We start from the raw sequence: 14,272 nt of genomic DNA, 5'->3' as shown, positions 1-14,272 counted from the left end.
TAGGATAGAGAGTCCAAAAATGAATGCTCACACAGATAATCAAATGATTTTTAACAATGTGCCAAGATCATTAAATGAGAAAAGGATAGTCTTTTCAATAAATACATACAGAAAAAACTGTATATCTAACATGCAAAAAAAGTGAAGTTGGATCCTTACCTAACACCAAATACAAAAATTAACTTAAAATGGATCAAAGATGTAAAGATAAAAGCTGAAGCTATGACATTCCTTAAAAAACATAAAAACTTCATGACATTTGATTTAGCAAAAATTTCTTTTATATGATATCAAAGGTATAGGTAACAAAAGACAAAAGTAAACAATTTTGACTTTATCAAATTAAAAAAAAATTATGCAATGAAGGATGCCATTAGCAGTAAAAAGGCATTACAGAGAATGGAAGAAAATATTACCAAATCACTATATAATAAGGGATTAATATTCAGAATTTATACAGAACTAAAAACCAAACTACCTAATACAGAAAAAATGTACAAAGGACTTTAAATAGATCCATATAGGCTACGAAAAACAATATATCACCATGAAGCAGTAAAACAATAAGTTATTATTTATAAGGGCAATTACAATATCAAATATTTAGGAATAAATTTAAGAAAACATTGTAAAATCTCTATGTAAAACTTAAAAACTATATTACTGAGAAGGATTAAAGGAGATAGAAAAAAAGAATTGAAAAACTCAGTTATGTATATGGATTGGAAAACTCAATAGTATGAAGTTGCTAATTTTTCCCAAATTGATCTATAGGTTTAAAGCAACCTTATAGATTTTGTGTGTGTGTGTGTGTGTGTGTGTGTGTGTGTGTGGTACTTACCAAGTGAATTCTACATTTTTTTTTTGAATTCTACATTTTTAATCAAATGCAAGTTCCAGGAAAAAACTAACAGTCTTTAAAAATAAATTAAAATTAGGAAAACTTTCTTAATAAACTATCACAAGGTTATAGTAATTATGAAAGTGTATTTATGCTTCTAGAACAAAAAATTAACTGATGGAAAAGAGTAGAGATTCCAAACTATCACCCAAGAAAAAGTAGCATAGTTCTTGATAAATTGGACACTTTGGAATAGTGGCAATAAAGACTCCTCGATAAGTGATCTTGGGAAAAATGAATACCCATATGGAAAAAAATTTACTCTTTCTCCACATTTATACAAAAATCATTTCAAAGTGGATTTTGGATCTAAATAGGATAGCTTTCAGATAATTACAGAAAAATTCACAGGACAGTGAATGATTTCTCAAACACAGGAAAGATTAATCATAAAGGAAATACAAATGTGACTACAATAAAATTAAAAATAATCATTTCCTTGTAAATATCATGATGAGATTATGAAAGGCAGCACAATTCTATTTAAATAATATTTAAATAGTGAAATAAATAATATTTACAATAGTGAAAGGGATTATAGGGGAATGGAGACAAAATGAGTGGGGAAAATCAGAGAGGGTGACAAAGCATGAGAGACTCCTAACTCTGGGAAATGAACAAGGGGTAGTGGAAGGGGAGGAGGGCAGGCGGATGGGGTGACTGGGTGACGGGCACTGAGGGGGGCACTTGGCGGGATGAGCACTGGGTGTTATACTATCTGTTGGCAAATTTAACTCCAATTAAAAAGTATACAAAAAAAAGTGGAATCTAAAAATAAATAAATAAATAAATAAATAAATAAATAAATAAATAAATAATAAATAAATAAGATATTTACAGTACCATGCAGTAAAGTAAGATATTTACAGTACCATGCAGTACCATTTTTTAGCTTATTATTGATTTCTAGGTAATAAATGTCAAAATGAAGATATTTGAATAGCTAGTAAAGCTGTGAAAAAATGTTCAATTTCATTAGGGAAATGAAATGTCGTTAGGGAAATGTGAACTAAAAACAAAATTCAATACAGCTGTATATGCGTGAGAATGACTAAGACTACAGATGGACGATCGAGAGTGTTGTTCAAAATATAGAATTTTCATACAGCACTGGTGGGATTACAAACTGGTATGATATCTTTAGAAAGCAGTTTGACTTTCTTTCAAAAATGTAAGAGATGCATCATCTAAGAGCCAGCGATGCCAGTCCTAGATAGATGTTTCAGACTGGATGAATATGTAACTATGTGCACCAAGAAACACACTTAAAAATGTTCACAACAGCATTACTTGTAGTAACAGAAACCAAACCATCCAAATGTCCATCAAGGGGAAAATGGGTAATGTAGGGTAATGTATGTGGGGAATTCCATTTAGCAATAGAAGGCATCAAACTACAGTCACGTACAACAGCGTGGATGGATCACACAGATTAATATTGAGCAAAAAAGCAAGACAGAAATATGTACATTGTGCAGGATTCCATATCCAAGACGGGCACAGCTAAGCCATAGATAGGGCTCTTCATGAAGAGCTTATTCTCCTTATATTCCTAGTACCAACAACCATGCTTGGCATATACAAGGGGTTTAGGGAGTAACTGGTAAATTAGTGTCGATGCAGGTATTTCTCAAAATGTGTACATGGACATTGTCAAGAAATGTTCCAATAAAGAGAGTTCTCTGATTCAGTATGTTTAGGAAATTCTAGATCTTATATTTTCCTCATGGTGATTAATTAATTAATATCCCAGGGAACTAGTGTCATATGTAAATATTTTGGAACAACCTCGCTGGGTAATACAATAAACGACTGTACATTGATTGAATATTTTTTAAACAAAAATTTGTTATTTTATTTTGTTAAACTTTGGGTGAAAACACACTGACAATATTTCACTTATATTTTGCCATCGTGTAAGTAAAGTCAACGTCAACTAACAACATTTTTCAGGCCATCCCAACCTAAAGGTAAAAGTTGGATCGCTTTTTGTTATTTTAGAGAAAAACTTCAAAATATACCGAACTTTATAGTTCATTCAATTTTCCCTTTGATATTGATTTGATGTTTCCTTTGGTCATCTTAATATTGAACTCTTTCATCCCTTCCTGTCATTGAGCTCTCGAAAGGAGAAAAGCTTCTTCTCTCCATTCTCAGATGGACATAAATGTCCCCACTCCCTTCTAAAATCACAGGGGCTATTTTCCTTTACATATTTATGGCAAACTTTCTGACTTATGGGCCAGAGCGTTCAGCTAAATGTAGAATTGTACACCTTTCTCAGTTAATGACTGTGACCTTGCTGCAGAGGCAGAGCGCTTCTGGGGGTTGTTTTCCCTTAGCTTTTAGTCACAAATAATGAAGCAACACAGGCTCCATGCCATTGCCAACAACTCCTCTGGATTGATGCAACATGCTGATTGCTTCAATAAGAGCTACAGTGAGAATGATTCTCAGAAATCACCTATTGCCAAAAGCATAGAGCTGACCTTATGACGTATAGCTCATCACAAAGAGATGAAGAGATTCTTTTCAAAGACGCAGGCAACCATCTACTGGGTACTTTTCATCTTTGCATCTCGCTGAAGGATCCAAATAGAACTGTATACACACTTATTTCAAAGACTGTTTGGGTCCTGGGAACAGGGCAAAATAAGATTCATAATAGTCTTCTTGCATCAAATCATAGATTTTTTTGAAGCTGCTCTGCTCCTTTGTAGTTCCTATAAATGTCCAAAACGCATGTCGGTTCTTTGTCCATAAATACATAGAAATTCTGACTCTGGTCTCAGCATGTTTACATATTACATTATTTCCCAAACCAGGATTGAAAAAAAAAAACTGAACTAAAAATGTGAAGGTCATCAGTAGCTGGTGGAAAACAAAATTAGTTTGGAATAACTCTAGCAATTCTCCGAGCTAAGTTTTGTTTTGGTTTGTTTTTTAAAGTTTTCATTCAAAATGTCTCATCCCAAATCTTCACCTCTAAAACTCAAGCCATCTGACACAGACACGCACACAGTGTTATGAAGGAATTAGGTTTTTAAATTGCTGCTGGAATGAGAGAGATGGCTTATGACGATTTAATAGGGCGAAATCCAGCTCATATTACCTTCCTAGTTTATTCTGAAAGATGATGATGATGTTTTAATGTTTCCTTTAATTAATGAGTTGCACGTGGTCTCTTTGATACTGTATTTTCCACATGCCCTTATGGATAGTCGAATAATAATATTATTAATCAATGTGATTCCAGTCATTGTACTTCAATAAAGTTCAATGTACCATCCTAACTTCTCTTTATTAGCTTTCCCTAGTTAACATCAGCAATGCATAGGGCATTAATTACTATCCAGAGAATCAAAATTCTGAATTTTATAATTTGTATCTGCAGCTCCATCTTGCCTTTGAGCTCTATGTCCTATGGGAATATCAGAGGGTGTCTCAAACATTTACGAGACTCCATATGAGCCAATGTCAACTCCTGAACTGTGTTCCCTACTGGTATGGATTGAATTGTGCCCCCCTCCTCAAATCCTATGTTGAAGTTCTAACCTCAATACCTTAGAATGTGAACTTATTTGGAAACAGTGTCCTTGCAGGTGGTGTAGGGTGAGCCCCTCATTCAGTATGACTGTTGGTCTTAGAGAAAGGGAGAAGTTGGGCATGCACATCCTCAAGGGAGAGTGCCAATGAGGATGAAGGCAGGGATCAGTGTGATGTTTATAGGAGCCAAGGAAGGCCAGATGGCTGACAATCCATAGTAAACTAGGGGAGCAGCATAGAACTGGCTCTTGCTCACATCCCCCGAAAGATGCCAACCTGCTTATACCTTGATCTAGGACTTTCAGGGTCGAGTTGTGAGACTATATATTTCTGTTGTTTAAGCCATTTAATTTGTGATACTTTGTTCCAGCAGCTCTAGGAACTAGTCCACCTTCCCACCCACTCAGAAGAATCAACAACCACCGCCAAACAGAAAACACATAAACAAGCCAAACCAAACGACATTGTTATCTCGTGTGTTCTCTCATTCCTCAGGGGACTATCCAGTTGCCCAAGCCAGAACCCTAGAAGTCATTCTGAACAGGCGTCTGGAGTTGACATGCCTGATTCAACCACCATGGGCTCTTAGCTTTATCTCCACAACAGCTCTCAAGTCTGTCCTCATTACCCACTTCAACACTAGCACTGAGCCCAAATCACATCGTCTCTGCTCGGAATAGGACAGACGTCCCCAGAGTCTTTTTTCTACCATTGGCTCTTAACCATTTCTCATCTGTTCTCTCTGTAGACAGAGCAGTTATTTTAAAACCCACCTTTGCTGAAATCACACCCACCCCACTTCATAGCATCTGCTTACTCTTGAAATAATAAAAAAAAAAACCCTGTTCTTTGTCCAACAAAGTCTTTGTGATCTGCCTTCCTTAGCACCTCTTGTGTCACTCTTTCTTTCTACACTTTCAGTATCATGAATAGGCTTTGTTTCCTCCTGCCTGGGACTTTCAGAATGCTGTTCCCTTGACTGAAATCTTTTTCCCTAGTCTTTCCCATTCCTCACCTCTTCATCTGTATATCTATCATACTTAACTCATAGAACTCTTATATATTCCTTTGTCAAATCTCTACTCCAATGTTTCTTTCTCAGTGAAACTTCTCATAATCCCCTGGTTTAAGTCGTCAGCCAGTACTGCACAGAAGTCCCTTCCTGAAGGAGATTTTCTAGCTACCACCTCAAAGGGGAATAAGGCAAGGGAGACCCCAGGAAAGAGGATAACTGGAGAAAACACTTCTGTGTTTAGGTGATGTCATGAAGCAGAAGGTGGGAACTCCCCAGATCAGAGAGCTCTGAAAGATGGCAGTGATTTGGGGCAGTGATCCCCTGTATATCAGGGATCATCTTGGCTCATTTGTGTGAAAGGCTCCAGACTCATAGTTTTAACTGTTTACTGGACCTTGCCATCCCAAATATCAAATAGATATCAGCAACACAAATTGCCCCAATCAGGCCACACAATCTATTACTGAAAAACCTGTCATTCGTATTAATTTATTTCTGATGGAATGGCATCATTATCATCTCAGTTAGACAAGTTAAAAATCTGGGCATCCCATTAGATTCTCCTTTCATACTCCATTTATTATTCAGTTATACAACTAGAAAATCCTGTATCTCTTCCTTCTTAATTTTTCTTGTTTTTTTTTTCCTCTATTTTGTCCACCTCCTGTGGGTCATTCCCTCTCTATTTGTCTATTTTTCTTGTTTCCAGCATACTTTCTATGGACACTTCATAGCATTCTGGTGTCTCTGTGACTGTTTCCTAGAGATTTCATGGAAATGTTTTGACTGTCCTTTATCAGTTTCATTTTGGCACATTTTTTTCCTAGTGTCTTTGATTTTTTTAAAAGAGTTTTTAAAATTCGTTTCAGAGGTAGAATTTAGTGATTCATCAGTTGCATATAACACCCAGTGCTCATCACATCAAGTGCCCTCCTTAACGCCCATCACCAATTATCCCCCCCCCACCGTTCTCCCCTCCAGCAACCGTTAGTTTCCTAGAGTTCAGCGTCTCTTATGGTTTGCCTCCCTTTCAATTTTCATCTTATTTTATTTTTCCTTCCCTTTCCCTATGTTCATCTGTTTTGTTTCTTATATTCTGTGAGTGAAATCCTATGGTACTAGTCTTTCTCCAATGGACTTATTTCACTCAGCATAATATCCTCTAGTTCCATCCATGTCATTGCAAATGGCAAGATTTCATTATTTTGATGGCTGAGTAATATTCCATTATATGTGTATATACCAACTCTTCTTTAGCCATTCATCTGAAGATGGACATTTGGCTTTTCCATATTTTGGCCATTGTGGACATTGCTGCTCTAAACATTGAGGTGCAGGTGTCTCTTTGGATCACTATTGTTATGTCCTTTGGATAAATACCTAGCAGTGCAATTGTTGGGTCACAGGGTAGCTCTCTTTTAGCCACCTAGATGCCTCGGACTTCTAGTTTTAAAAATTATATTGCAAATATTATTATCACTTCTAAAGCGGATATTTAAAAACAGATATTTCATTCAATATAATAATTCTGAAACTAATTTGCATTAAAATCTATGCTTGATTCAAAGCATTCAGACTCTAAAGGCATGAGAGCTGAAGGGGCAAGGACTGGATTTACTTTTTTCAGCTTTGTTGACATAAAACTGACAAAATTGAAAGATAATTAAACTGTATGTGGTAAAAAAAAAACTGTACGTGGTGAGACTGCTTCTCCCTCTGCTTGTGTCTCTGTGTGTCTCTGTGTGTGTGTGTCTCATGAATAAATAAGTAAATCTTTTTTAAAAATAAAAAAAAATCTTTTTTAAAAATAAAATAAAATTCAGTAACATTTGGAAAAAAAAAAAGTTCCACTGGCTTCAAGAGTACATCTCCACCATCAACAATCCTTCAAGTGAAAACTGAAAAATCGGTAACCGGAATGAAAATTTGCCCCATATGTGACAGCCAGCAGATTTCCTATCTTAGTGTGGCATGGAAGTTTTGTGGAGGAAAGGGAGGAAAATGGGCCAAACATAAAGAGCCTGCAGAAGGAACAACAAGACCTTGTTTCTATCCCAGTCCTGTAATAAATGACCACTGTGGCCCTAAAACACGTCCCTTCACTACTTTGTACCTTGTAATGTCTGAGAAGCTAAACATGTTGTATAGGTGTGATCCCAGGTCCCCCTCCTCTCTAGCCAACCAGAGGGAGCTTGGTGTTGCCAGTACACTTATCCTCTCTTCAACAGGAGGAGAAGCTATTTCAGAGGGAGTTGTTCATCTTGGGCTTCACGATGCAAGATCAGTGAAGGAACAGAAAAAGCAGAATTTGAAAGGTAAGGGGTTTTTCAGAAGAGCTTGGAAGCTCCTGGCTGAGATAACCCAGTCTGTCCCTTAAATGATTTACCCACAGGGCCTACCTAGCCCAATACCCGGCATCGGATCCAGAAATATTTGCTGACTAAATGAATGAAGGAGGCTAATTCGTTTCAGTATTTTCGTGGCTGCTATGCATGATTTCAAAACGTGATAGTCTTCCCTGAAGGCCAAAGTTTGATCCCAAGAGAAAGTAATTAAAATCATGCTAATGAGGTACTAAGGGGTAATGAAAAAGTCTAAGAGACTCATTTTTGATTGCCACCCAGAGGAGGAAAAAATGGTAAAGTTGGAGGCAGAAGATAAATAGGAGAAAATTGTGTGTTCGCTATTTTGTCCAGGATTAATTCTGACTTCCCCAAATAATTATACCTGTAGAGATGGACTTGGAATTAACTTTCTTAAAATCTAATTCATCACTTCAATTAATTCATCAGTAGGTTAATATGTATTAAGCACTAAATTCTGGACTTTCAGTACAGGATTTCTTTTTTCTTTAGAGTAAAGTAAGACTCAAATTAGTATCCAGTTGATATTTGAATTGATGAATCCTTTTTAGTCCTTTGGCCAGTGTGTACATTTGAGCAGGATGTGCACTGCACAAGGATGGAGAAAAGACGTTGGGCGGGCACGAGGCTAACTGTATTCTGCTCTTTGAGTCACATGCATGAGCACAGGGCTGTGCCCACGGGGAGGAAGGGTCATCGTTTTCCGATTTGACCCAGTGGTGGCCGTCCTCTTCGTGTATTCTCCAGTGATCTGGTTTCTAAGAAGGATCAAGCTTGTTGATTCGCAGTGCACATCTCAACAGGAAATAGAAGGCAAGTAACAGTATAAAATTTTTGAAAACCCTAATACATTTTTAAATGCCAAGATTCTGAAAGAGAAGTGTTTTATAATACTAACTGTTGTGTTTAACAAATCATAGAAAAGATTGGTAAAGGATCCAATGGTTCCATTTTTATATTATTTTTGGTACAACAAAAGTTCTTCCATTTTGGGGAATCAGATGGCTTTTCTTTTCAAGATCTTTGTTTTTTGACATTAAAAGCTGAACGATGGTTTCATATGCAAATAAATGGGAATGAATAATAGCTAACCTTTTCAGTTATTTAAACAAAGGTAAAAAGGCTTTCCATACTTGGATAACACATGTATTAAAATACCATTTAGAATTTTGTTGACATTTCTGAATGGCCATTTAATGATTATATTTTGCACAGAAAACATAGGCATATTTTCAGGGGAAAAAGCAGCACAAGTATTTATAGATAATATAGCAAATATATTTGAAAAAGTAACGTTCTAAAAAGTTTTCAAACCATTCCTCATTCAATTACTGATATTTATCTGATAAGATAATTAGAATATATTGAAATGTTTTGTTTGAGAGTGTACATAATTAGCACATTAATACAAAATTTGAAATTACATTTTCAGAAATATTATGTTCATTTTCTTCACCCTCCCAAAAGAATATAGTTAAATGTTTTTTAGCCATTATTTATATAAACCTTCAAATGTGGAGCCTCACTATCTAAAACCCAAATATGCTGTTAATAGTGTGTTCTTACTGGGGTTAACAGGGAGATAGCAACAGGACCAGGGCCTTTGAATTATACACACTTGAGCACAAATCCCAATTCTGTCACTTACACTCAGTTCAAAACTGGACTGGTCATTTCATTTCTCCTCAGATTCAGTTTTGCAGTCTGTAAAATAAGGTTAATAATATCCACCTTTAGGGTATCCCTGGGTGGCACAGCGGTTTAGCGCCTGCCTTTGGCCCAGGGCCCGATCCTGGAGACCCAGGATCGAATCCCACATTGGGCTCCCAGTGCATGGAGCCTGCTTCTCCCTCTGCCTCTCTCTCTCTCTCTCTCTGTGTGACTATCATAAAAAATAAAAAACATTCCACCTTTAAATAATATTTTAATTAAATATTTTCAAATAATACTGTACCCTTTATGTAATACTGTAGCTATATAGTTACAAAAAGGGAACATGCAAATAAAATCCAGAAACATATAGAACTTCTAATTCCTTTCTAAGATTTATTTATTTGAGGGGGGTGGGACGCAGAGAGGGAGGCAGTGAGAATTTCAAACAGAATCCACACTGAGTGCAGAGCTACTGGGGGCTCTATCCGATGACCCAGAGTTCATGACCTGCGCCAAAACCGAGACCCAGACTCTCAAACAACTATGTCACCTAGATGCCTCGGACTTCTAGTTTTAAAAATTATATTGTAAATATTATTATCACTTCTAAAGCGGATATTTAAAAACAGATATTTCATTCAATATAATAATTCTGAAACTAATTTGCATTAAAATCTATGCTTGATTCAAAGCATTCAGACTCTAAAGGCATGAGAGCTGGAGGGGCAAGGACTGGATTTACTTTTTTCAGCTTTGTTGACATAAAACTGACAAAATTGAAAGATAATTAAACTGTATGTGGTAAAAAAAAACTGTACGTGGTGATTTGATATATGTATACATTGTGAACAGCTAATTAGCACTTCTATTGCCTCACATATTTACTTTTCTTTTTTTAATTTTTTTGCTAAGATCCTTTAAGTTCTGCTCCCTTGCGAATTTCCATGGTGCAATGCTGGGTTACCAACCCTCATTAGTATGGATGTTATATATTAGATTATCGGCCTTTATTCATCTAACTGAAAGTTTATACCCTTTCACCCACCTCTTCCTATTTTCCCCACCACCTCCCCAGCCCAGCGTCTGGCAACCACTCTTCTGCTCTCTGTGTCTAAATTAAGTTTTTGTTTTAGATTCCAAATTTAAGTGATACCATGCAGTGTTTATCTTCCTCTGTCTGACTTAGCATAATGTCCCACATGGGTTACATCCATGTTGCTGCAAATAACATTTCCTTATTTTTTTAAAGACAAATTATATTTACATGTGTACATGCATACATAGAAAAATATATACATATATGTATATATTAATATACATTCAAAAACATTTTATTTTTCCATTTTGAAAAACAACACTTAGTAATGTAAAAATAGCAAGTTACTCCTGACTGATACTAAAGATGCATCCAGAAAAGAACGAGCCTATTAAAAGGGATTTGATAAATACTTTTTAAAAGAAAAAAAAAACCCACCAAGCAGAAGTTTCTTCACAGAGGCATCACCCTGACCCTTGTAAACATCTTGCTTGCTTCCATTTCATACCCCACAGTCCTGGCTATTCTGAAAACCTCTTAATCTAGTTTTGGGACTGCTTTGCTCCTCTGAAAATTCTTCCTCCCTCCCATCCCCGCAACAAATGTCCTTTGTCCGTAATAATTAAAAAAAAAAATTCTTGAAGGATCCAAATTGAATAACAATAAAAGTCTGATTGGAACCTTAAAAAAAAAAAAAAAAACTGGCTGACTGGTGAGCGTCCCCGCAGCAGAGTGCATAGCTCATCAGGATCAAGGCTGACACCTGTGAACAGTTAACTTTGTTAAAAGCACCCAAATGGGCATTCTCTCATCTGCATTACAGATTAAACCCTGGAAAGTATTTGAAAATACTTTATGATCCAATGACAGCCTGCAGTCAAATGACAGTACACATTCCTTCTCCTTGAGTACCCAAGTATAAATCTAAAATCATAAAGGGGCTTCTTCATTCTGAAGCCAGGACCTCCCTGCAACAGAGTGTCTCCAGAATTTCACAAAAATAAATAAAAGCAGCAGCTAACACTTCTTCAGCTTCTTGGCCTTTCGACACTTCATTTCTTCTTCTTCGTGTCTCATTTCCTCTTATTAATATGTATATATCAATATATGTATACATATACACACAGACGTATACGTATTCAATAAATGATACAGTAAATTATGTATATATGTATAAATCACTTTCTTCATTCATCTGTTGGTGGGCACTAAGGTTGTTTCTATAACTTGGCTATTGAAAACAATGCCACAATGAACATGAGAGTACAGATATATTTTCAAGATAATAGTTTTATTTCGATATACACTATTTCCGTAGTACCAGTTTACATTCCCAGCCATGAAGTTTTCCTTTTCTCTACATACTTGCCAACATTTATCTCTTGACTTTTTGATAATAGTCCTTCTCACAGGTGTGATATGTATCTCATGATTTTTTTGGTTTGCAGTTCTTTGCTAATTAGTCCTATATAGCACCTATTCATACCTGTTGGCCATTTGTATACCTTCTTTGTAAAAGAAGAAGAAGAAGAAGGAGAAGGAGAAGGAGAAGGAGAAGAAAGAAGAAGAAGAAGAAGAAGAAGAAGAAGAAGAAGAAGAAGAAGAAGAAGAAGAAGAAGAAAGGAAAAATTCAGATTCTTTCCGTATGTTTAATTGGATTATTTGGTTGGGGGGGGGTATTTGTTTTATTTTATTTTATTTTGTTTGGATGGAGGCTAGCCATTGAGTTGAATGAGTTTTTTTTTTTTAAGATTTTATTTATTTATGAGAGAGACAATGAACAGTGAGGAGGGACAGAGGGAGAGAAAGAGACAGAGAAAGAGAAAGAGAGAGAGAGAGAAAGGCAGACTCCCCAGTGAGCAGGGAGCCTGACTTGAAGCTTGATCCCAAGACCCAGAGACCATGACCTGCACCGAACACAGTCGCCCAACCGACTGAGCCACCCAGAAGTCCCGAATGAGTTTTCTTATATATTTTGTGTATATGATTTGCGAATACTTTCATTCAGTAGGTTGCCTTTTCATTTTGTTTATTATTTCTTTTGTTGTGCAGTAGTTTTTAAGTTGGATATAGTCCATTATTGCATTTTTGCTTTTTTGTTCCTTATGCTTTTGGTGTCCTATCCAAAAAATCATTGCCAAGCCAATGTCAAGGAATTTTTCCCTATGTTTTCTTCTTGTAGACTTCTGGCTTTAGGTATTATGTGTAAATCTTAGTCCATTTTAATTTTTGTGAGTGGTATAAAACAGGGATCCAGTTTTGTGTGAATAACAAATTTTCCCAGTGCCATTTATTAGACAGTCTTTCCCCATTGAGCAGTTTTGACTTTCCTGTCAAATATTGTTTGTATACACATGGTTTGTTTTTTTAATTAATTAATTTATTGTGAATTTATTTTCTTTTTTTTTTTTTTAGTATAGTTGACACATAGTGTTACTTTAGTTTCAGACATATAACACAGTGATTCAATTTCTCTAGGCATTATGCTATGCTCACCACAAGGTAGCTACCATCTGCTACCATACAACTATATTACAATATCATTAGCAATATTCCCTATGATGTACCTTTTATTCCTGTAACTTAGTCAATCCATAACTGGAAACCTGTATCTCCTACTTCCCTTCACCTATTTTGCCCATCCCTCCCATCCCTTTCCCTCTGGCAACCATCATCAGTTTGCCATCTGATTTTATAGGTCTGATTCAGGGATCCCTGGGTGGCTCAGTGGTTTAGCACCTGCCTTTGGCTCAGGGTGCAATCCTGGGGTCCTTGGATCGAGTCCTGCATCAGGCTCCTTGCATGGAGCCTGCTTCTCCCACTGCCTGTGTCTCTGCCTCTCTCTCTTTCACTCTCTCTGTGTCTCTCATGAATAAATTTTTTAAAAATCTTTTAAAAAAAGAATTTATAGGTCTGATTCTGCTCTTACAGTAGTTTACTTCTGAGCTCTTGATTTTGTTCATTTGGTCTATGCATCTGTCTTTATGCCAGTACCACACAGTTTTGATTACTATAGCTTTGTTACATAATTTGAAATCAGGAATTGTAATGCTTTCAGCTTTGTTCTTTCTTAGGACTGCCTTGGGAGCATTGGAGGAGGGAGTTGTGGTTCTATATGAATTTGAGGATTTTTTTTCTATTTCTGTGAAAACCGCCATTGGAAAAAAATGAGCTATTACACTCCCCAGGCTGCCACTGTAAGTGAATATGAGTTTCAACATCTCGGATTCTCTGTTGCTTCACATAAGACCAGGGAACTCTTGTAAATACCAGTGCTCAAACTCACCCTTAGGAAATGTAATCTCTAAGTTAGGGCTTCAAAATCTGTAGAAACTATGTCTAAACCCTATTGTTATAACAGAAAGAGCCCTTTTGCTGCTAATTTATTCATTCATGAAACCATCCTTGCCAAAATCTACCGGGTCTTATGCTCAACCTAGGAGACTCAATGATGAATAGGAGAGATAAAATCCTTGTCATCACAGAGCCTACAAATTCTAGTAGGAGTTATAGACTATAAACAAGTAAATAAATAAATGACTGTAGGATTCCAAGTTATGCTATGTGCTGTGCCAATGTCCTCCAGCCAGAGACCACTGGAAATACACTCACATGAAGTTGGGTTTACTGATACGGGGGATCTCATTCTTTGGGAAATCATGTGGCCTCTCAATAAGGGGATTTAAGTCGGGGCCTTTTACAGGACTTGGGCTTGTGTTAGGTGCTTTGGGAAATATTCCAGAAGTGTGGTTTTGCTC

This window comes from Nyctereutes procyonoides, unplaced genomic scaffold (assembly GCF_905146905.1).
Source record: "Nyctereutes procyonoides isolate TBG_1078 unplaced genomic scaffold, NYPRO_anot_genome, whole genome shotgun sequence".
Taxonomy (NCBI): Eukaryota; Metazoa; Chordata; class Mammalia; order Carnivora; family Canidae; genus Nyctereutes; species Nyctereutes procyonoides.
This window is presented reverse-complemented; position numbering follows the sequence as displayed.